The sequence below is a fragment of the Octodon degus genome, unplaced genomic scaffold (assembly GCF_000260255.1).
Source record: "Octodon degus isolate 3935 unplaced genomic scaffold, OctDeg1.0 scaffold00159, whole genome shotgun sequence".
NCBI classification, from domain to species: domain Eukaryota; kingdom Metazoa; phylum Chordata; class Mammalia; order Rodentia; family Octodontidae; genus Octodon; species Octodon degus.
Window position 1 is genome coordinate 3,600,887 of NW_004524735.1, and position 8,221 is coordinate 3,609,107.

Below are 8,221 nucleotides of genomic sequence, written 5' to 3' on the forward strand. Positions count from 1 at the left end.
CACACACCTTCCGTGTGGCCTCCTTTCACCCTCCCTCTTGCTTAGGGTGCTCAGTGACCTGGCCTTTCCATTGTCCTTGGATAAGTTCTACTTTGGACCTCTCTCAGTTCCTTGGTCTCTTAGGTCCCTACTCTCTCACAAGGCTAGTGTGGCTCTGCTTCTGATCTCTTTGTCATTCAGCTTTTAGTTTCTCTCTGGTGAAGCAATCCTTGTTTATGCTGACTAAAGTACACACCCAGGATCCTTCCCATCACACAAGCACAGCATCTTCTCTTTGCTGTCCATGACCATAGGTCCCTTGCTCAGCAGTGTAAGTAAAATTTGGAATAGAGTTGGACACACTATAAGCACTCAACAATTATTTATGACATGCATGAGGAGGTCAACTGTTATACAAGGTTGGGACTCATATAACTTGATTTCTAGCATAAAAACAAACAAAACAGCAACAACAAACCTCCTCGCATCGATAATCCTATTCAGACCTTTAGACAATCTATAGGGAAAGGGACAAAGAGAACAAATTGAACAAAAGCCATTGTTTTTTGGCAGAATTATTATCATTGTTTTGCTGAATAGGAAAATTGTATTAGTCACCTTTCCATCTCAAGGACAAAATACTCGACCCTTGAAGGAGTACAAGGAGGTTTGTTTTTGTCTCAGTTACTTTTTACTTGTTGCTGGGACAAAATACCAACACCCAGAATTAGAGAAGGAAATGTTTATTTAGCTCATAGTTAGTGGAGGTTTCAGTTACTGGCTACAGGGCACAAGGCAACAGTTCATGGCAGCAAAGAATCTCAGAGAGCAGAGGAGGAGCAGCAGTCATGCATCTATCAATCCTCTCTCTTCCATCCATGCTGACTGTGTAAACTGGAGCTCCACTGTGAAGCTCAGAGCTCCTCTGAAGCAGCAGAGTGAAGATCAGAATGCCTCCAAGGAGGTGGAGCGAACAGAAGTCTTCCTCAACCCCTTTATATACCTTTCTCGTGCTGAGCCACTCTAGTGCGGGCCCTCCCCTGTGCTCCAGGATGTGGAATCACCAAGGGATCCAGCCAAGCTTCAGACATCTCAAGTTGACATGATGTATCAACTACCACTGTTTTTGGTTCAAGGTTTCGTTGCATGCCAGCCTGCCCCTATGGAAAAAGTAGTGTGGTGGAAGGGCCAGGTGAAGGAAAACACCTCAGCTCATGGAAGCCAGGAAGCAGAGAGAGGAAGAAGATGAGGACCACAGTGCACTCTTCCGGGTTAGGCCTCAGTGACACAGCTGCGCCTCCTTACTGCACTTAGTGCTATAGAATTCATTGATGGATGAATCCCTGGATGCATTAAGCACTCTTATGACCCACTCAGCACTACAGCACATGAGACCTTGGGGGCACGTTTTAGACGTAAGCCACATTGTTTTGCTTAATTTCCCACCATCTTGTTTTAAAGTTCTATATCATTTTTTATCATCTCTTCAAAATTAATTTTAAAAATAATTGCAAAAAACATAACATTTTGTCCCTGCTCCCTGAAAGAATCATGTCCATCTCATAATACAAAATACATTTAATGCATCTGTAAGAATTGGTAACACTTTGGACTGGGGAGATAACTCAGTGGCGTAAGAGTCTGCCTAGCGAGCACAAGGTCCAGAAATCAATCCCTGGAATTGGGGGAAAAAAGACAAAAAGTAAAGAATTTGTAACATCGTAGCAATTCTACAACTGCTGGAAAACTAAATCCAAATTGTTCTCTGAGATTCAACACAAACTCTTAGCTGTGAACGTCTACAAGGATAAAGAAGTCCAATAATTCCATCCTATTGTGACACATGATAAACATTCACATTTCTAAAGGGAGGAAGGTGGGGAGAAAATGAGTTGGAGCAAAGCAAAGCTAGTCTGAGCAGAACAAACACTAAATTTCTTCCACAAATGTCTTCTGAAGGTTTGGTAGATCCACAGCAAGGAACCCACTTCTTTGGTAGCAGTTTTGTGTATTAATCATTTTCCCATCACTGGGGCAAAATATCTAATACCTACTATTTATAGGAGGAACAATTCATTTTGACCAAGGTGTCAGTCTCTGGTGCGCTGGTTGCGATGAAGAAATGGCACAGTAGATGAGCTTGGTGGAGAAATGCTGCTTATGTCATCCTCATCCAAGGAGCAGAGGGGGAGGGATGGCAACACAAGTATTTACCCTTCCAGGTCACCCTACCAGGGACCACCTCCAGCCAGGCTCCAACAGCTAGCATCAGCTACGGAGTTCATCAAGGACAGTGAACCTACTGATGGGCCTGGTGCCCTGTGATCCAGTTACCTTTCAAACACATGAGAATTTGGGGCAATATTGTATTTATTTATTTATTTATTTATTTATTTATTTATTTATTTTTATTTTTATTTTTTTCACGATATTCAAATTACATTTTATTAATAAAACAAGTAAAAACTGATTTATCAGTCTTCACAAAGAACTGCAGATGAAGCTGAAAAACAAGGTCTATTTTTAAAATAAAATGTATCAAACACAAGGGCTTTGGGTTTCGGGCTAGTTATCTAGGATTGTCGTATTTCTTTTCATGTACATAATGCAAAGCCTGGCACCCAAAGCTTTGACATTCATTGGGATCACGTGTAGTAATCTCATTTCTTTAAAACACTGCCATTTGGTTACATTTTCAGTGGGTGGCAGTCTGTATTATTTCCTATCTCTTGTCATATTTCAGCACTTCCCTTAGTTGGAGCAATACTTTAGACTTAAAACAGCAAAGAACTGAAGAAAAGAGTTGAAGGATTTCTGAAAGCCCCAAACTGGTAATGAGGGCACCTGTGGTAGACAAACATGTCTATACCTAATTCCTGGAACCTATGAACATGCAAGGTCATGTGCTTAGGGTGACTTTGTAGCAGGGACAGTCCTGGGTGATCTTCTTTCTTGAATCTCCTGTAGAAACACAGCCTCACCGGCACATTGATTCTCATACAGTGAGACCTGTGTCTACTTGAAATCTGTGTTGTATTGTCTTTCCCTTTGCATTAATTTGTTATTGCAGTGAAAGGAAATTGTTGCAGGACAGAAACTAGAATTCAGGGAAGCTGACTCTATTTGCTACAAGGCATATCATCTTTAGAAATTCAGAATTTCCCTGAACTCTATAGAAAACAGCTAAGCAGTCAATGAACAATTTGATGATAGTAAAATGACTCCTGAATTGGAAATATACATGGTATGTAGCAGATTGTTTAATTTTTTTTAAAGTATAGTAGGAAAAGACAGAAATATTAGCAGTGTATTTTGAACTGGTATCATTTGAACCATTTATCATTCTTTCATATTCAGAGGCATGATAAATAAGCTCTATCCTGGTTATAATTTGTGTCATCATAGAATTATGCAGAACATTTTTTCTGGAGAAGAATTCATACAACCTTATAGCTCTTTGCTCTTATTGTTTATTTCAAACATCTTCTTTCGTTTTTTTGTATCAGGAATCAAACTCAGAACCTTACACTTGCCAGTTAGGCACTCTGTCACTGAGCTATATCCCTGCCTCAATTTGCTAGAATTTTTACATGGCATATATTTGTTGGACCGGGCTAGTAAAGAAAAGAATCCAAGAAAATAAAATGAATGAAAGATCAGTAAGATCAAAAACATGTTGAACCAAAAACATGTACTGATGTGGACCACTGCGTTGATGTTTTGGCCAAATGGATGAGCTAAGCCCTATGAATGTCTTACTGCATGTCTGTAACAAAACAATCTGCTCAATGTGATGAGACAACTTTTTAGAAAGTAAATATATTGATGTAAAACTCTGCAAGGCACAGTTTTAAGACAAAACTAGAGTAAGATTGTTTCATTTCATTGAACAGTATGTAGAGACATAACTATTAATGAATAAAAATATAGAAAACTTTAAAATCAAATCTATTTCAAAAATTTTGGATATGTAGTCATTATAAAGTTCAGGAAATTTTTGTAACAAAACTTTTTATGGTGCTATTTATATATTTAATTCATATAGCTATCATTTAATTCATATGGTGAGATATTTTTGAATATTTTAAAATATTTCAGGGTAAACAATACAATTTGCTTACATAAAAGCTAAAGGGAAAGATTCTGCTCAAAGGGAAAACTGGAATGGGGAAAAGAACAGAGGAAAGAAAGAAGGGAAAAAGATATATTTATGTGTATATACAGGATGACTTGGATAATTATACTGTTGATTTCTGCTGGTCTACTGAAGGGAGATAGTAACAATTCCTATTATTTTGTGAGATTTTGTACCTTTAAAATTTTTGGATTTTTTTTTTTACTATTCTGTTCTTTTTAAAAAATTAAAAAATAAACTTCATGGTTCTTAGTTAATATTTTAAAAACCAACTGTAGGGGTACTTAATTGGTACCTGTAGTATCTTGATCATGAATCTACACTATAATGCTTTTAATACACAATATAGTGTCATCAAGATCTACAGGAGCAGGTTAATTCACTAACATAATGAATGCTAGAAATGTATTTTCATTGGTCATGCAAATGACTTAAAAATGAGCAGTGAGATATTTGGCAGGTTTGGGCAATCTGTGTGGATTTCTATAATCGTAATACTGTAAAGTGTGATTTAAATATTTTCCCACTTTTGATAAATTCAGTGATAAAATCTCGTTCATTTTAATTTATTTAAAATTTGCTTCTCTTTTCCCATGAATTATTTACTCAGAGTATGAGACTACGTTGGACTCTGAGATTACCGAGATTAATGAATATGGTCATCACATCTGATGGAGTCATTGTCCCGTACAATAAACATTTGAGGACAAACACCTTGTTTTAACTTGTTAAGTTAAATTCTTAAAAATAATGTCATTTCATTGTAGAGCTAACTTTCTTTACTCTCTGGAATTCAGCTTTCACTTTTCTGTCACAGCTGCAGTTTGATGCTTTCTATGTGGTCCTGACTAAGTAAGAATGGTGACAATTGTGAATATTTTTAGGAGTCCTATATGCTACACTTTCATGGCTGTTGCAGAGTGCAAGCAACATCTTGCCTGTTTTGTTAGTCAATAGTCACTGGTACGTGGCTTGTGCTTTGGTGTCCCCCAAAGCCTCATGTGGTCATAGATGGGGCTTTTCAGAAGTTACTGAATGGAGAATGTGTGATGCTGGAACCGATTCGTGGTGCGATGCTAAGAACAAGGGCAATGGAATTAAGAATGTGAGTGCTACCGGCCCCAGTAGCCTGAATAAAAGGTCAGAAAGATGCAGTTAGTGTACCTTGCTTGCCTTCGGCCCCCCATGAACTGTTTCTCCTCTGTGACTCTCCACTGCCAAGCTACCTTGCCTTGGAGCCAACCCACGAGAGGCTGAAACCTCTACAAACCATGAGCTAAGTAAACCCTCCCTCTTTAACTCTGGGTGCCAGCTATGTTATCTGAACTCTGGGAAAAGTAACTCAGACAAGCTGTCTAATGCTCTCTCGGTCAACTATGTTGTGTGAAATATTTTATTCCTTGGAATAGGCAAGCAGGAAGGTGAAGAAACATATTTTCTTTTTTTTAACATTTAATTAATTAATTAATTAATTTAATATAGGGTCTTGCTATGCAGTTCAGACTCATACTGATCCTCCTGTCTCAGACTCCCGAACACTGGGATTGCAAGTGTGCACAACCACACCTGGTTTTGGGGCCAGCATGGCGCACCCTGCGTGCCAGGGCTGGCATAGCATGGGGTACTGTGGATTGAACCCGGGTCCTTGCACTTGCCAGGCAGGTACTTAAACCTCCAAGCTGCTTCTCCAGCCCCTAGAACAATATTTCTAAGATGCGGTCTTTGGATTAAGGTCATCAACATCATCAGGAATTGTATGAATTCTGAGGCCCTACCATCAGTCTACTGCATCAGAAAATCTAGGTTTGAGAACTAGCAATCTGTCTTTTAGTAACTTTCCTGAGTGATTCTCATTCACCCTAAAGTTTGTAAACCGCTAACATAAAAACTCTTTCATTCACTTCCATCTCTTCTGCCAGAATCATTACATTACATTCTCAGTCTGCTGCATTCTCACTGAAAATGCTTAGATATCCTTAAGTGTGTGTGTGTGTGTGTGTGTGTGTGTGTGTGTGTGTACGCATGTGTGTGTGTGTGTGTGTGTGTGTGTGTGTGTGTGTACGCATGTGTGTGCATGTGTGTGTGAACCCAGGGCCTTCTCACTAAAATATATACTTAGACTTTCGTTTTTTTTTTTATTTTAAGACAGGTCTTTCTAAGTTGTTAGGCTCGGCTTGAACATGTGATCCTCTTACCTTGACCCCCCAGAATGCTGGGATTACAGAGTTGCATCACCATGCCCCATCCCCCTGTTTTTTGGAAAGGATTTAATTATTTAGCTTAGGCCCACCAAGAACTTGCTAAATTGCCCAAGCTTGCCTTGAAATCATAGTCTACTTGCTTTAGCGTCTTGAGTTCTGGAATTATAGGCATGTACCACATGCCCAGCACTCTTAAGTTGTTTCTAAGATGTTAAACTGCTGAAAGATAAAATGGGTAAAACACTTGAAGACATAGGTGCACACAAGAAATTTCGGAATAGAATGCTAGAAGCACAAGAGACGACATCAAAAGTGAACTAATGGAGTTATTTCAAATTTAAAATATTCTTCACGCAAAGAAAACAACTAATGGAATGGAGAAATGGGGAGCAATGTTGCTGGCCCCTCCTCAGACACAGGGATGATCTCTAAATACATAAAGAACCCCAAAGAGTTAGACCCCTCCAGAATAAAAGGCCCAGTCAAATGATGAGCAATGCAATGAACAGACAGCAGGAAGGGAAAGTTAAGGCCGAGTCACAAAGCACTCGAAGACTGCTGTTTTCCCCACACAGGCAGCCAGAAAAGTCTGTAATAAAAATTAGGAGACTCACTGGCTCAAGATGTTTTTAGTACATCTCTTGTTAATGGCTGACTTCTAAATTAAATAAAGTAATCTCATGCCTCAAAGAATAAGAATACACACAATTTTGGGAGGAAATGGTTTTCTACACAAAAAGAAGCAACAACAAATAATAATAACAATGAATCCCACAGAAGAAGAGATAGCTGATTTTCAGAGTTCTTGTATGGTAGTCTTTCAAATATGCATAGAAATAGTCTACAAGGAAGCCAAAATGTGCAATTTTATAGACAAAGTCTTTCAATCAGCAAATATAAACATGTACAAAGAGCTGAAAACAAACACATAAGCAAAACAACCCCTGCTATTTCAAAAAGTAATGGGACGTATAAGAAAAATGCCTTGCCAAGTAAAGGATAATGGCAATAGATAAAAATTATAGAAGAAACATCAAATGTTAACTCTGTAGTTTAAAAGTACAACAACTGAAGTAAAAAGTAATCACTAGAAGTCCTCAGTATAAGACAGGACTTTCCAGATTATTTTAAAATCAGCAAATTTAAAAATTAGATATTACCCACTCTGAAGATAAAAGAATAAAGACAGATGAACACTGCATCTAAGACCAGCTGTGAATAATAAGAAGGCTTAGGCTGCATAGAAGCTACAGAAGAGGAGAAGGGAGAGAAAAGAAAAGATATTTTACAAAATAATGGTTGGAAACACGCAATCTTTAATTAAAACCCTTAATCTAGGAAAATAGAAAGACCATCAACCTCCAAATTGGATAGACTTAGAGGGATCCGTGTATGCTCAATTTAGCCAAACTGCAGAAAAACAAAGACAAAAGAGAATCAGAAAACAAAGCAAACCAGAAACAGCTCCTCAAATAAAGAGGGCCCACACACAGTCCAGTTAGTGTCATGCAGGCTTAGGGTGCAGTGGGAAAGCCTAAACAAACATCTCTGTTTGCTTAAGCAGGTGCTTTAGTCTGCTGAGCTATCTGGCCAGCCAGAGAAATCATTCAAAGGAAAAAAAAAAGAAATTGTTTTTAAAAACCAATATTTCATACTTGAGAGTAATGTTGGTGCAAAAGGTAGGTAGCAAAAACCCTTCATGCTTTATTTTTTTAATTTTATTTTTTAAATTAATTTTATTGAGAAAGAAATAGCAATGAGATAATTTCAAGACAGGTTAGTAGGACAGTTATCATAATTAATACATTGCATATTGTTGTCTTCATAGTAGTTATTCATAGTACAAGATGCAGACATGATTTCTTGTCTATTCACTATTAGTGTCAATCTTTCTTCTCATTGAACT